The following is a 14572-nucleotide window of genomic DNA, read 5'->3' as shown; positions in this document are numbered from 1 at the left end:
GGTCCTCTCGTGGACACATGGGGTGCGCCTGGCATGGGCGTGAGGAGCTCTCTCTGCTTGGATGTTGATGGTTCTGGCCTTGATATGGTCAGGACCAGCAGTGGCCGCGGCTTGAGGCTTTGGTGTCCTCAGCATGGTGGGAGTTCCCCGTGTGACTGTGAGAAATGGCCTTGGCACGCAGGGGTGCCAGGGGCTGCCCAGCCCTGTTGGGAAGAATCTGTGGCCAGGGCCCTCAGACCTTGGTGGATCAAGAGGGTCAGTGCCCATCCTCCCACCCTGGTTTCAGGGGGCCACTTGTAATGCCTGCGGGATACCCTGACCAGAGGCGGGCAAAAGCTGGGAGAAGGTTGGTGTCCTTTATAATGGACATGAGAAACAGATGTCAGGGGATGCTGCTATCACGAGAACCTTGGTGGTGACCAGACAGGCCTGTCCAGATCCTGGCTCATGAATTGTCCTGGCTCATGAATTCAGGCAGCAGAGCTGAGCTGTTCCTGGGAGCCCTTCGGGTCTGAGGCTGCAGGCACCGGGTGGCATGGAGTAGGGATGCTGATTTAGAGTGGATTCCAGCCAGGGCAGGGGCAGGGGAGGGGAGGGGTGGCTGGCCCTCGTAGGTGGTCACTGTCCCTGAGTGCGTGTCCTGAGAATTGTGTGGGACTGACAAGGGTCCGGTCATCAGGCAGGACAGGTGCGCGCCGATGTGTCTCCCAAGTCGCTGGGCTTGGCCTGGTGTCCATGCGCTCGTGGCTGCCTAGGGGCTGCCCCTCTCCGATGCTTGGGCGCCTTGCTGGACGAGTCTGCAGCAGCGGGCTAGGATTGCGTGTCCGCACCATCCTCCGGGGAGCTTTGGGTGAGGGTCTCACACAGTGTCACGCGTTGTTCCACTCAGCAAGGGGTCAGCAGACCCCCCCGAGAAATCTCAGGAAATCTTTAAGTCTTCGTGACTCTCCTGGGCAAGCGTTTTTGGGGTCAAACAAATGGGGTGAGGTTGGGCTGAGTCTGGGGAAGACATGGAGGAGTCCAGAAAGAGCATTGAGGGCACAGGAGGCAGCTCCTTTGCCAGTGGGGGGTACTTGGAGGTGCTTCTGAGCGAGACAGTTTGCAGCTGGAGTGCCTGGTGCTCATGGAGCCAGAAAACTTGGATCCCAGTCTCGGCGGTGTGACCTTGAGCAGGTGAATTTGCCTCCCGGAGCCACGGCCTGAGGTGGTCGCAGAGGAGGAAAAAAGCCCATGCATGTGGCCTGTAGATTTTGAGAGGCTGTACAAAGGTCAGGGGTTCTCAGCAGGTAAAGAGCCCAGGGCGGGAGACCGCGGGAGTAGAAGCCGGGAATGGGGATGGGGAGGAAGGCAGCCGAAGGCCAGGGCCAGTCCCGGGGCACTAGAGGGCCGAGCACAAAGGCTCCTGGTGGGGAGAGTGGGATCTGTTGGCATTGTGAGTCAGCTGCTGAGCTGGAACCGGGCCCCAGGTCTCCCGAGGATGGGCCAGAGTGGGGCCGCAGTGACTGGAGTCCTGCAGGAGTGGCCGGAGCCGGCCGGAGGCGGGAGCTCGGCCGCACACTCACCCCATGGGCCGCGCGGGGCTCGGACTGCGTGAGGCTGACAGATCTGGGGTACCTGTGTGGGAGGGAGACTTGGAAGTATATGTTTTCTCTTGAGAATTTCCTCTGGCTCCTGCTTCTGAGGATGGGGGTGGGGAGCAGTCGTGTAGCCTTTGGGGGCTGTGGCCTGCAAAAAGCAGGCTGGTGGTCCTGCGAGGGCGGCTGAGGCTGCATGGCAGGACTGGGGAGGGGGGTGTTGTCAGGCACACACAAGAAGCAAGGAGAACGAGCTGCAGAGCGTGGCCTGAAGCCCTAGGCTGCCCGCGGCCCCTTCCCTGGAAGGACCTTCCCAGGTGCGGAAGCCCAGGGGCAGCTGCCCTGCTTCGTGCCGCCAGGGCCCGCCCTCAGAGAGACCGCGTGCACAGTCTGAGCGAGAGACCCCACAGCTGGGAGGCTTCCCGTGGGAAGGCCTGTTTCTGGAACATTCCTTCGACAGAACCTCTGTCACAAGCTGGTTCCCCAAGGCAAAAAGTTTTTCCCCGTGTCCTGGCTGCAGTGTCAAACCACGTGGGCAGACGGAGGAGGGCCCGGCCCGGCCCCTGCCAGGGCGGTGAGCTGGCTTTTCCAGGCTAAGGGACCCACCCTGCCCCGTGAGTGCAGCCGGCTTCCTCGGCCATTCATTCCCTGGTTGACATCCGAGGGCTGCCGGGGGCTGTCCCACACCCTCAGCAGGGCCTTTCTCTGTGTCCCCAGGAGCTGCCAGCACTCAGTTCCTGTGTGGAAAGCTCTCCTGAGTGCACGTCCTTAAGCGGAAGCCTCCGGCCTCCCGGGATGCACATTCCTCTTCCCGGTCCCCTCAGCTCACCCTCCACACCTCCGCCTGTTTGTTCTGCACTGTGGCTCAGCCGTATGGTTTGGGGCTCCGGGAGCCCTTGCAGCCACCCCTTGCCATCTGCTTGGGATGCTGGGGCTCTGTGCAGCAGAGCTGGGTGGCAGGTGGGACAGATCAGAGCTGCTGAGAGGAGGAATTGGCCTCTGTTCCCCAAAAGCAGGGCTGAGTCTTACTTCGGAGTCCTGTGGGTCTGAGGCCGGCAGGAGCCCAGCCAGGTCGCCACCTCTGTCTTGTGCCCCTGCACGAGCGTGGAGCAGGTTCCAGGCCGGGTGGGGACGGTGAAGTGGTCAGGGGCTCTGCGCTCTCAGGCTGAGCCTTTCCACTCGCGCACTCAGTCTGTGTCCCACTGCTTCACCCATGTTGCACCCAAAGTTGCTGAACTCAGCTGCTGGCAACCTGTCCTTCCTCGGCTACTCATAAATCACGTCGCCCAGCTGCTGTGCTTCGGGGGTGCCAGGGAGCAGGCCTCTCTGGGCAGAGGAACCTGGGGGCACAGGGCCTGAGGTTCCCACTGGGGGCACAGCCGCCACCCGCCATTCCCCGCCCGCAGGCCTAGGGCACCTGGGCGCGCCTGAGCCCAGCTCTCACGGCGACATCTTGCGCTGCGGCCCTGGGCGGACGAGCGGCGCTGGGGAAATATCAATGAGCGTGTGGTCAGGGGAGATGAATGTCTCAGAACCGCGAGCCCGGGCCCAGCAGGATGTGGTCACCTCCCCAGCGGGCAGGGCTGAAAACTGTTTTAATCTTGATTTTCATTTCTGATCCTGCTCTGGCTGGAAGAATCTGCGGGGTGGAAGGGGAGACCCAGTGAACTGCTTGCCCCCACTCCGGGGGTCTCTGTGGGGGGTGCTGAGGAGTGTGGGAGTCCTGGGAGGTGATGTGGAGGAAGGAGGTGTTCGGCAGGAAAGACCCGGCGCCCGGGGCCGAGATGGAGGCAGAGATGAGCAGGGGTGAGGCTGTCACCGCGGAGGGGCTGCCCAGGGATTGCACATGGGTGAGGCCACGTGTGCCCGTAAGCGTTTCCGTGGGAAGTGCGGGCTGAGGGGGCGTGGAGCGCCTGGCGGTGTGGGAGCTTGCGGGCTCTGGTGTCTGGCTGGCCTGGTGTCGGTGGGTGTGAGCAGCGAGCTGGCTGGCGTTGCTGGGCCCCACCTAGCAGGGAGAACAGTGGGCGCAGGGAGCGGCCGCCTTGGTGTTGGGGTGGGAGGGAGGGGCTGACCCCTCCCGCTGTGATGGCCGAGGGGGCATTCTGCTTTCTCGGTGTTCCTGCCTGAGAAGCGTGCCCAGGCAGAGGCGTGGCCAGAGCAGTCACTCCTGGACAGCACACGCCAGCTTCCCAGCGCCCCCTCCAGCCCACCTGGAACACACCTGGAAGTCAGCGGGGACACCCCGCCCCCAACAGAAGACAGCGTGGTAGCCCAGAGGCATTGGAACTCGGGGCTCTGGAGGCAAGCGGCCCCAGAGTTGAGTCCTGCTGCCTCTCGACACATCAGTTTCCAGTCTGTAGGATGGGGACAGCCAAGCCCCCCACGACGGCAGTCAGAGAGCGAGTGCAGCGGGCGAGTGAGAGCTGGGTGAAAGTGACGCCCCACTAAGTAATGTTTTTGCTGCTGCAGGCCAGACCTTTCCCCTAGAAGAGTGATTCCGGGTGTACCACGATCTGCATACATTAGCGCAGGGAAGATGTAATAGGTCGCGTCCCATTTCTTGATAAGAACTAGCTCCACCCGGGCCTTGGCATGGACGGAGTCTTGCCTCTGTGTCAACACGAGCATAACATCATGGGCCCTGGGGACAGTTTCCACTGGATCCTGTCGTTATTTCTTGAGCCCCTCTAGAGGTTGGGGGTCACTGAGAGCAGTGAAAGTGATTCGGACACACCAAGCTGACGGGGTCCAGACTGCCCCCAAGGTGCTCCAAGTCTGTTAGGAAGATGCAAAATGGGCATGAGGTCTGTACTGCACTTTTAAGAGGTGGGTGTTGTTGGAGATGAAAGGAGAGAGAATCGGCGTGCAGGGGGTTTGGGTGGTAAGTGGCTGAGTTGGGTCCCCAGGCGCCCCGGCTGCAGCATGGAGGTGGGTCCAGTTCCCAGGGCCTGGCCGCCTAGGAAGGAGCCTGCAGCAGGCGGCAGAGGGCGGGGTCTGGGCCTGGGACTTCAGCCAGGCAGGGACTGCCCGGAGAGTGGGGAGGGACCAGCCTAACTGATTTTGGAAGGGAAGGTGGAGGCAGAGAGACTTGTCAGGTCGGGCAGTGAGACGTGGGCGTGGGCGAGGCAGTGGGGGTCAGAGCCGGACCTGGGTCCCTCCTCGCACTTTGAACAGCCTCCACTGGGTGGGTCAGCAGGCTCTCTGTCAGGCTGTTCTCATCCCCCCAGGGCCCACCAAGGGGGTTCCAGTGCTCCTAGCACTTATTTCCAAGCATTTGATCATTTTCTCACCAAATTACCTTTTGAAATTTCGCCTGCCTGAGTTCAGCCCAGGAGGTTACTATTCTGGGAAGTTTCATCAAAACCCTTTCAGCATTTGAGAGTTCTCCGAGCTGGGGGGTGGGTGGGAGGAGAACAGGGCTCGTCTCCACCTGTGTTTTGGGGCGCCGCTCCCGAGAGCCGACTCCTCCACCTGGAGCTACCCCTGGCCGGCTGGGGGCGGGCGGGCTCTGGCTGTGCGCAGTGAGGCTGCCGCTTCCGGTTCATCCTGTATAGGCCCCTGGTCGTCGCCTCTTCTGGAGCCATTTAATTAATTTATGATTGATGTTCCTGGACTGGCTGGAGGTTAATTTATTATTGATGTCCCCTCACCATACACAACCCACCCTGCGCTCCCCGTGCGTGGTCACTCTCTGTCACCCCATGGCAGGGTGCACTCTGGCCCTCCCCCCAGGGACAGAACCCGGCACCGGGTGTTTGTCAGTCCCTCCCAGATCTGGGGCTCTGGCAGGGCACCCAGGCTTTGGCAGGGCACCCCGCCTCTGTGTCCAGAGGCATTGCTCAGCCACAAAATAGCAGTCATAGTAACAGCTCCCCTTTGAGAAGGCAGAGGAGCTGAAGTGGACACTGTGTATCGAGGACCTCTGTTGCTCCAGACCTCTCTTCAGGAGGCACAGAGAGGTTGAGTTTCCTGCACAAGCACACACAGCATTGAGGTGGGGACCAGGCTCTGAACCAGGATGCTTTCATTTCAGCGTCCCGCCCCAGACGCTCTTTCTCCTCTCCAGGCTGCACACGAACCCCTCCTGCCTGAAGCCTGTTGCCCCAGGACAGTGTGACCTACCGTTTCTGGGGACTGAGTACAGCACCCCTCTGAGTGTGCGTTGCTCAGTGTCTGGCCTGCCGCCCTCACCGGGCCCTCCTTGCAGATAACAGCAGTGGCCAAGAGCACTTACTGAGCCGCCGGACGCAGGCGCCACATGCCCCTGCGTGTATCCCTCCCGCCACCCTCACAGCCCCGCCAACAGGCAGGCCACGGGCTGCTTTATAGGCGAGGCTTAGCCCTGTGCGCGTAGAAGCTCAGGTTTAGAAACAGCTCACGGGCGGCAGTGCCAGGCTCTGGACAGCAGCCGGGAGGTACAGGGGACTTGTCTGACTCCGTCGGCCCCGTCTCGCTCCACCTCATCTGGCCTGTTTATCAGCTGTCTGTGTCCTTACCCCAAGCTTCACCCCCTCCTGCTGTCTGACCTGAACGGCTGGCCGGTGTCGGGCGCCCGCCTTTGCCTGGGGGCCGTGGACACGAGATGGGTGATGCCAGGGAAACAGCGAGGCAGGTGGAGGGCGCGGGGTCTCCATTCCACTCCTGGCTCTGCCTGGCAACCTCAGATGAGTCACTCGGCTTTTCTGGGCCCAGGGGCCCGGTGAGTCTAAGACGCCATCATAGTCATCGTCTCGCCGTCACTGGCCGCCCCCTGCTCACAGGTGAGGCTGAATGGGAAAGACATGTGACCCGAGGCTTAGGTTTGCTTGCCTGTGAGATTCTAGAGCTGGCGTGAAGGCCAGGAGCAAAGAGCCAGGCCAAGACCTCTGGACTACTCACGTGAATTCCAGGCCTTTTCTGGAGGACCCGATGTGGAGGTCCCTTGTTGGGGGGTGGGGAGACAAACCCCAGTCTGGTGTCCTGCTTGGCTGACCGGCCCTGTCCTGGGAGGGGCCCGCCTGCTGGGGGGCCTGGGTTTGTGCGGGAGCACAAGGGGCCTGACTGCCCCCTCAGCGCCAGCATGCCTGGGCAGCCTGAGGAGGTCGATTGAGGCTGTTTGGTGAGGCAGGAGACCTGGCCCAGCAGCCACCTGGCCCTGCCTCCCCGTCCAGAAACGTGGAAGGCCTGGTGAAGAGGTGAGCCCTGCGTCTGTCCGGAAAGCGCTGAGACGCGGCTGCCTCATGGCAGGCTCCCAGGACCCGGCTGGGAGCCTCTGCTTTCTTGTCAGCTGTGCTCCGGGCGCATTTCCGTGCCGGCCCATCCCGGGGAGCTGCTCCTGGGGCGCCCCTGGAGCCCTCAGGCAGAGGATAGGGCCTCGGGCTGTGCGCAGGGGCGAGGCGGCCTGGCTCTGCTCATCGGAAATCTGTGGAAATCTGGACTGCTGTTAGGTGACGTTTTGTTTCACTTCCCGAAGTTTCCGCAAAAAGCTGGGATTACCTCAGGCTCTCCTGGCACGCCCTTTAGCCAACTGCTGCTTCACGCCTGCTCTCACCCGGCCCTGGACAGCTGCCCCGCTGCAGTTTTGGGGCTGGTTGCAGAATCTCGGGCCCAGCAGCTGGGGGGGGCTGCCCGGCTTCCAGCCTCAGCGGCGGGGCCCAGCCACAGCCATGCTCAGTACCTCCCTGCCAGTTAGCACCTGCCCTCTCCCTCCGGGGGGGTCACCTGGGCCCTGAGACCAGCCATTCCCTGCTTCCTTGGGGTACCCAAGAGTGGCCTGGCCAGTGAACCCCAGGATTTGTTCTCCCTCGGAGTTTGGTGTGGGACAGGCCTGCAAACATGGACGTAACGCCAGGGCTTCACCTGGGTCCACCGCCATTGTGCAGACCCCTGAATCTCTCTGGCCCTCAGACGTATCATCAGTAAAATGGAGGATCTTATGGGATGGGCTCTCAGGCTGCTGTCAGGCTCCAGCAAGACATCACCTCGGAAGCGGTGCCAGAGAACTGGGCACTCGGTCCGGTGCCAACAGCATTGTCCAACTCAGTAAACTTTACCTGCTAGGAGAAAGGATCGTGTTTCTCTCTGGATCCTTCCTGGTCTGCCTGGGCAGGTCCCCCGCCGAGAGGACCCTCCTTTTCCGGAGGCCATGTGGCCTGGGCAGCGGGCAACTCCTGCCAAGCAGGCCGGCCTGGACTTCCTGCTCACCCAGCCTTGCCCCCATGCCTCTGGCACCTACGCTACGCTGTGCCCGCCCCAGACCTCTTCCGACCCTCTTCCTTTTGGTTCCCTCCTGTTTGTTTCCTGCCCGTTGGCACCGCTTCCACCTGCTGCCTTTGCTCCGTCCACCTTTTCCTCCCCCGGGGGCTTTGGGGGAAGCCAGTGCCTCTCAGAGACCTCTGAGCCTCCTGTGCAAAGCTGCAACCCCCAATCCCCGAGGCCGTGGGGAGAGCGGTGAGCACTGAGCCCCCGTGTGCGCGTCAGGACCGGCTCACAGCCCCTCACCAGACCCGGGGCCCCGCGTCCTCTGCAGCCCCAGAGCCTGTTGCTCAGGCAGCAGGGCAGCCTCTCCATGTCCGGGGTCGGAGGCCAGCAGGCCGGCAGAGCTGCCGAGCCCAGCTTGAGGGGCCACCGAGGCTGGAGGTCCTGGCGTCAGCAGATCCTCCGGGGTTCCCAGGATGCAGGAAGGTCACAGTCCACACTGGGGTCCCGGGGCGGAAACCCGGCTGCGAGTGGAGTCTGCCTCCCTCCCCCTCCGGGAAGTCAGGACTTTCTCTCGGCCTCACACCTTCGACAAGAAATTGCTCGTCTGGCACCTCCCCGTGACATGGGCCAGAGTTTTCCGCCCCACCCCGGCCTGTCGCTCGTTCATGGAGGGCCTTGGTCAGGCACCTGCACTCAGCGCGGCCTCTGGAGTCGTGACTTACGGAGCAGCCACCTCCTCGTCCTCGGGAAGTCCCCGGACAGTGGCCGGCACGCGAGGGACAGCAGAGGTGGCCGTGGGAGCGCGCCCCGGGGGTTGTGGCTCACTTAATGCAGAGCTCTGCCCAGGGAGCACCTGCCTCACAGGCCGGAGGCCCTCGTGTTGACCGGCGGGGCAGGTGTGGGCCTCAGCCCCTGGCGGAGCTGGAGGCACCTGCAGCCGGCCACATCTTTGCAGCTGGCGGGTTGGGACTCAGCCCACCAGCCAGGCCCCGCTCTCAGGGTGCCCCTCTGGACCCTCCCACCTGGCCTTGAGCTTGGGAACCCTGCAAGCCGTGGGAAGAAGAGATTCCTATAAAAAGATGACCATTGGCCACTGGGTCGGACTCTTCAAGCCCGGGAAGCCCAGCCACTCCTGTGGGCACCCGGCTGGGGCTTGCAGCCCTCCTCAGACGGCTCACCTCACCAGCCTTGGCAAGCGGCTTTGGGGTCACACAGCAGGCCTCCTTTCACCCCACAGGCTCCCTCCCGGCCATGTTGAGCTGTTGTGCTTGCCTGCCTGGCCGCGTGCGGCTCCCACCGTGTAGTTTAACAAACGGGCTAATGGAAGGCCTGGTTCGCCAAAGCCGCCTTCTCCATTTCTTGGCCCCTTTAGAGAGCCTGACCCCCTCCCTTCCCCAGGTGAGCCCCATTCAGCAGGCTTCCGGCCGTGGTAACTAAGCCAGGCGGCCGGCCCACACTGCTCAGCACTTTATAGAAGTTTAACCTTAATGGTGTAATGAACTCCCCTCATAAAGCAGCTGGAGCAGTGCATCCTGGGATGTATAAATTATAGGCGCCTCTGAAGTTGTAATTGGAAATGGCAGCAACTGGAAGGTTGAAAGAGGCGGCCTCGTTGGGCCGAGCACAGCTATTCTCTACTTCCTTTCAAAAGGCAGAGAGCTGAGTCTGGCTGCGGAAAAGAGAATGTCCTCAGAGCCAGGGAGCTCCTGGTTCCCGCCCCAGTTCCCACTTCCTGCCCCCGACTGCGTCCCTGAGCCTGCAGGCTGTGGAGGCGGGACCCCCACCCAGGCCCTGTGCTCTGGCTCCGGCTGCAGACAGAGAGGGGGTGGGGCACACGGTGAGCGAGCGCCAGCCCCGAGGTGAGGTTCCCTGGGGAGCTGCAATCCCGCTGACCCCTCCCAATCTCTGAGGACTGGTCTGTGAGGGGAGAGTTGGAGCCCCGAGTGGCTGTGGTGATGGAGCAGGGGGCTGCCGGAGGTGCTGGAGGCCAGCTGACTTCCTGGCTCCCCCAGCCCAGCTGGGGTGCTGGTGGACCTGCTCCTGCCTGGGGATCTGTAGCCCTGCTCTGAAGAGGGTGCTGATGTGGTGAGGTGTCTGCTGCTCGTGTCCCTGAGCAGAGCCCAGGAGGAGTGTTTGCAGAGGTCTGCTGCGCCCTGTGGGTCAGCTCCCTGCCCGGGGATCCAACTCGTGCCGCAGTGGCTGCGGAGACCCCCGTGGTGCTGAGACTGAACCACCAGGGAAGCAGCAGCCCGGGGCCGGGCCTTCTGGCCACTGGCAGGACGAGGAAGGTGTTGGCGGCTCCGAGACGGCCCGAGAGCCGGGGTAGCCTGAGTGAGGTGTCCCCCGGCCTCTTCGTCCCTGCATCCCAGCGTCCCCTGCGTGGCTCTGTGGCTGAGCCTCGGTTTCCAGCACGCCCAGCAGCCCCGAGTCTCCGGCCCCTATGCCGTTTTCTACCGAGTGCCTGGCAGGCGAAGGCAGGAGAAATCCATTCAAGCCTTTTGTTCTAGAGACATTTAAGTAAACCCTTGGGATTTGTGCGGTCACATCTTTTCAGTCTTTTCTCAAAGAAATGGATGGGTTTCTGGGTCTCCCTCACCGCCGCCCTCCTTCCCTGCCTGGTAGCACAAGAGCGCAGTCTTCAGGAAGGACGGGGGAGGGGAAGCCCCAGGCTGGGAGATGAAAGCCCCTGAGCAACCGTTTCCTTCCTCCCTCCCGTAGTCCAGGTTGTCTAAAACAGAAGTGTGTCTGCACGACGCCCAGAGGCAGCCCCCGGGACCTCTGGGTGCTCCGAGCATGTTTTCCTTGGCCCAGGGAGCCAGAAACCAGCTTTCCCAGACCCCTGGGGCAGGAGTTGGGGCCCATGATTGCCCAGCACAGAGCCCTGCAAAGACAGACCAAGGTGCAAGGAGCAGGACCACTGTGTGGGCCAGCTGTGCACCCCTCTGCCTGAGGGGCGCGGGGAGGGAGAGAAGACACGTGTCCTCGCTGCCCCCCTCTTTCTGCCTGGTGTGAGCTGCCAGCTGTCAGTCCCCCCTGAGCGCCTGTCTGCCTCGGGCCCCACCGTGGGGTCCGGGTGCCGCAGCTCTGAGCACGTGTGGGTTTTCTTGTCATTCTGCACTGTGGGCGCCTCAGGGGTGGGGCTTGTCCAGTCTGTGCTCCGCTCCCAGGGCTCCGTAAGGTCCTGCCAGTGGGTGAGGCCTCGGCTGAGAACTCCCAGCAGGGGTGCTGTGAGCTCCAAGCATTCCACCCCCCTTTCTCCCCTCACCGACACCTAGTTTACGGGGCAGGAGTCTGGCCGCACTGGAGCCGAGGGGCAGGGTGGGTGGCAAGCGAGGGTGAGGCACGGCCACGCCACGGCCACGCCACGCCACGCCACGCAGGTGGACAGAGGCAGCTCCAGCCGCCGGCCCTGCACCCTCGCAGCCAGCGCAGTGAACAGGCACTAATGCCAACCGGTCGGGCGGGTTGCTGGACCCGGCGGTTTCTGGAGGGACAGGATGTGCTGGCGCAGCTCGTGCCCTCCTTTCTGTCTCCTGTCCCTCGTCCAGGCTTTCAGGCCCGGTCTTCCCTGGACCGGCCCTCCGCTTTGTCCCTCCTCTCCTCTCAGGAAAGTACTAGCTCCGCCCTTCCTGGGGTCCCAGGCAGTGTGGAGCAGGGTGGCCAGCAGGAGCCAGAAGCCAGGGTCCCCCAGGAACAAGATGGGGCGCCCCGTGAGGAAACCCAGCGTCTGGGGAGCCACGCACGGGCGGCAGCTGGCAGGGCCGGTGCCCGCTCTGCCGCTTCCCCCTACGGGCAGAACGGGCCTGAGGACCCCAGAGGCCCCAGGCGTGGGCACGGCGCACCCTGCCGTGGAGGGCTCCTGGGCGTGACTCGTCCCTGCCCCACCGCCCGCCTGCAGGGAGCAGGAAGGCGGGAGAGCTGGGGTGTTCCTCTCGCCCCCTGCTGGGAGGGGCTGGGTGCCCCACTCCGTAGGTGTCAGCGGAACTGTCACCCAGCAGCGGGCGCGGGTGCCGGGATTCCCCCGGCTGACTCACCCTGGCCTGGCTGCGCCTCAGCCTCGGCAGGAGCTGTGTGTGAAGGTGTCTGGGGAGCGGCGGCAGAGCAGCTCACGTGAGGGAGCCGGGGAGCAGGGGACCCCCGGAGCAGGGCGCCCCGGGAGCAGGGGCCCCCCCAGCGCTCCGCCCTCCTGCTCCACTGCCCACCCCAGCGCCTTCCCCCACTCAGGGAGCCCAGCCAGAGGTCCAGCTCCCCGCTGAGCACAGCGCCCAGCTGCCAACACGGGCGGCCGCCGAGGCCTGGGGCCGGAGTCTGCAGGGCCCTGCCAGAGCAGCAGGAGGACAGCGCTATCCACCACCCACGGGGGGTGCCCCTGTGGGGGGCTGTGAGCGGCAGGAAGTAGGGTCAGCGAGGTGACCCAGCCTGGGGCCGAGGGCCCGGAGATAGGGAGAGCGTTGTAGGCTCCTCCTGGGCGGACCCACACAGGTCTGCGTAACTTCCGGGCCCCCAGATGCCCCCGCACAGCTTTGCCCCCAGCACCCCAGCCCCCAGCTGGTGGTGCAGCCCTCAGATGGGGTGGAGGTGTCGCAATTACGGTGTGTGGGGGGCTGGGGGAGGGCTGAGCAGACAGTGCTGTGGAGCTCAGCTTGCGAGCAGACCTGTGGGGGCGGTGACAGCAGAGCTCCTGGGGCGAGCTGGGGAGGGGGCAGGGTGGGCTCTGTGGTTCTGGGTGGTCACCCCACGCCCTGCCTTCCTGTTGCCCCTGGGAGGCAAAATCACCCCTGCCCCAGCCCCACTCTGGGCTGGAATAGCAGGAACTGGGGTGGGGGGGCGGTGGAGCTGGCTGCCAGGGCTGGGGTTCACAAGATGACTTGGGGATCCTGGATGGCTCCCTCTCGGCAGGCCGATTTCGTAGCCCCGGACCCTGGTGAGAACTGCCGCCCGGCCCTCTGGGAACACAGCCGTCCCTGGTGGCTGGGCGCCCCATGCAGGCTCCCCACCCCAGATGGCCGCCGCCCGACCACACTCCACAGCCCGTCGGCCAGGCCACGCTCACTGGGAGCAGGAGCGGGACAGGGCGACCCAGGGAAGGAATGCGGCCCGGGGGCCCAGCCTCCCAGTGCCGGGACTGGGGTGCAGCCAGGAGGGCAGGACTCCCCCTGCCTACCCGCTGTCGGCTCCACCCCTGCTGCAGCCCCAAAAGCAAGCAGCTGGAGAGAGTGGGGCTGGGGGAGGCCTGGCCAAACTGGGATGGGCCCTCGAGGCAGGGCCAGCACCACCCCAGCTGGCCAGAGCCGGCTTCCTGGAGAGGACGAAGGTCCGCCCTGCAGAGGGCTCGCTGAGGCCCGGAGCGGCCTGCCGGCTAGAGTTCCTGATTCTGCTGCTGGCCTCCAGCTGACCTCAGCGTGGCCTGGGGGCAGTGTCGACATCCTGGCTCTCACCTTCGGCCTGCAGACGGCCACGTATGACTTAGTGGCCAGAAGGCTCCTTCCCACTCAGGTGGTCTCCTGCTCCGTGCTAAGTCCCCGCTTTGAAGAACAAGAGGGGGCCCTGGACCACCTTCTGATGGGCCTTAAGGGCCTCTGCAGCGGGGAGCAGGGCAGGGACCCCTCTCGACCTCTCCCTCCCTCTCCTCCTGCCGTGATGGGACGAGGTGACGTAAAGGGGAAGTCCCGAGCCAGGGCCTCCTGCGGGTGGTTGGGTTTGGTCAGGCATTGTTGCCCTGGTTACTGTCTTGCAGTTATCACCACCCTCCCCTCAGGGCTGGTTTCTCTGAGCCTGCTGGAGGCTCCCAGCTAGAGGCGGTGCGGCCTGGCCCGGCTGGCAGACTCCCCCAGCCCTGCAGGAAGATCGGGAGGTCAGCCGGGGGCAGCTGAGGGCTTGGGTGGGAGGGAGGGGTCCTGGCACCCTCGGCTTGGCTGCGCCACCAGCTCCCATCTGCAGAGGGGCGGCCCGCCCTCCCGGAGTTGGCTGGAAGACCTCAGAACTGAGGAGCGCGTGTTCTGCAAACATCGTGTTCACCCACAGCAGATGGCAGCCGCAGCCCCCTTCTCCCCGCAGTTCCGAGGCCCTTCCCTTCCCTTTGCTCGCCCCTCCTGTTAACTTCGGTTTCTGCTTTTGGAGCTGGGGAGGCAGCCTGCAGGCCCCCAGAGCCGCCTCTGACTGTGGGTGAAGCTGGGTGCGCAGAGCCTGGACACGCCCCAGAGGCGCCGAGACCTCAGCCCACCTGCTCCTGCAGCGGGCCAGGGAGCAGAGCCTGCTCTGGTGTCCCCGAGCAGCTGCTAGGCTGTGGCGCTGAGCCCGAGGGCGACCGGGGGCCCGGGACTGCTTCCAGGGTGTGGGGCTTCTGGGGGCTTCCCAGAGGAGCTGGTGCTTAGGCAAAGCCCTGAAAGGCTGAGGGGTTTCCAGGAGAGGAAGACTGGGAAAGGCACTCTGGGCAGAGAGCAGCGTGTGCAAAGGCACGGAGGCACGAAGGGCTCGACGGCGCATGCTGGACTTGGCAGCGCAGATGAAGGCTGAGCTGCCTCCTCAGCATGTGTTCGCTCCCAGCGCGGGACCACGAGGAGAGGAAACAGCCTCCTCTGACTGCTGGTGGGGTGGTTCAGCCAAAAGCAGGAAGTCTGTGTGGGGGGCCAGTGAGGGTGTAGGCCTTGCTCAGCTGGAAGGAATCTATGACCCGGCTCAGGGGATGCCCTGAGTTGGGGGCCAGTAGGAGCCCCGGCTGGTGGAGTAGCCCCACAGGGGAGTAGCCCTTGCTGGCGGAGTAGCCCCTGCTGGTGGAGTAGCCTCACAGGGGAGTAGCCCTTGCTGGCGGAGTAGCC

The 14572-nt window shown here is 64.1% G+C and overlaps 2 protein-coding genes across 2 annotated transcripts in view; one reads left to right on the top strand and one right to left on the bottom strand.

Moving 5' to 3' along the window:
• DAGLA (diacylglycerol lipase, alpha) overlaps window positions 1-14572 on the top strand; it is a 51216-nt gene that overhangs the window by 508 nt on the left and 36136 nt on the right. The gene's annotated exons all lie outside the window — the stretch shown is intronic.
• The window catches only part of SYT7 (synaptotagmin VII), a 140938-nt gene that overhangs the window by 121439 nt on the left and 4927 nt on the right, over window positions 1-14572 (bottom strand). The gene's annotated exons all lie outside the window — the stretch shown is intronic.

The sequence above is a fragment of the Condylura cristata genome, unplaced genomic scaffold, assembly GCF_000260355.1.
Source record: "Condylura cristata isolate star-nosed mole 26May11 unplaced genomic scaffold, ConCri1.0 scaffold00015, whole genome shotgun sequence".
NCBI classification, from domain to species: Eukaryota; Metazoa; Chordata; class Mammalia; order Eulipotyphla; family Talpidae; genus Condylura; species Condylura cristata.
This window is presented reverse-complemented; position numbering and strand designations above follow the sequence as displayed.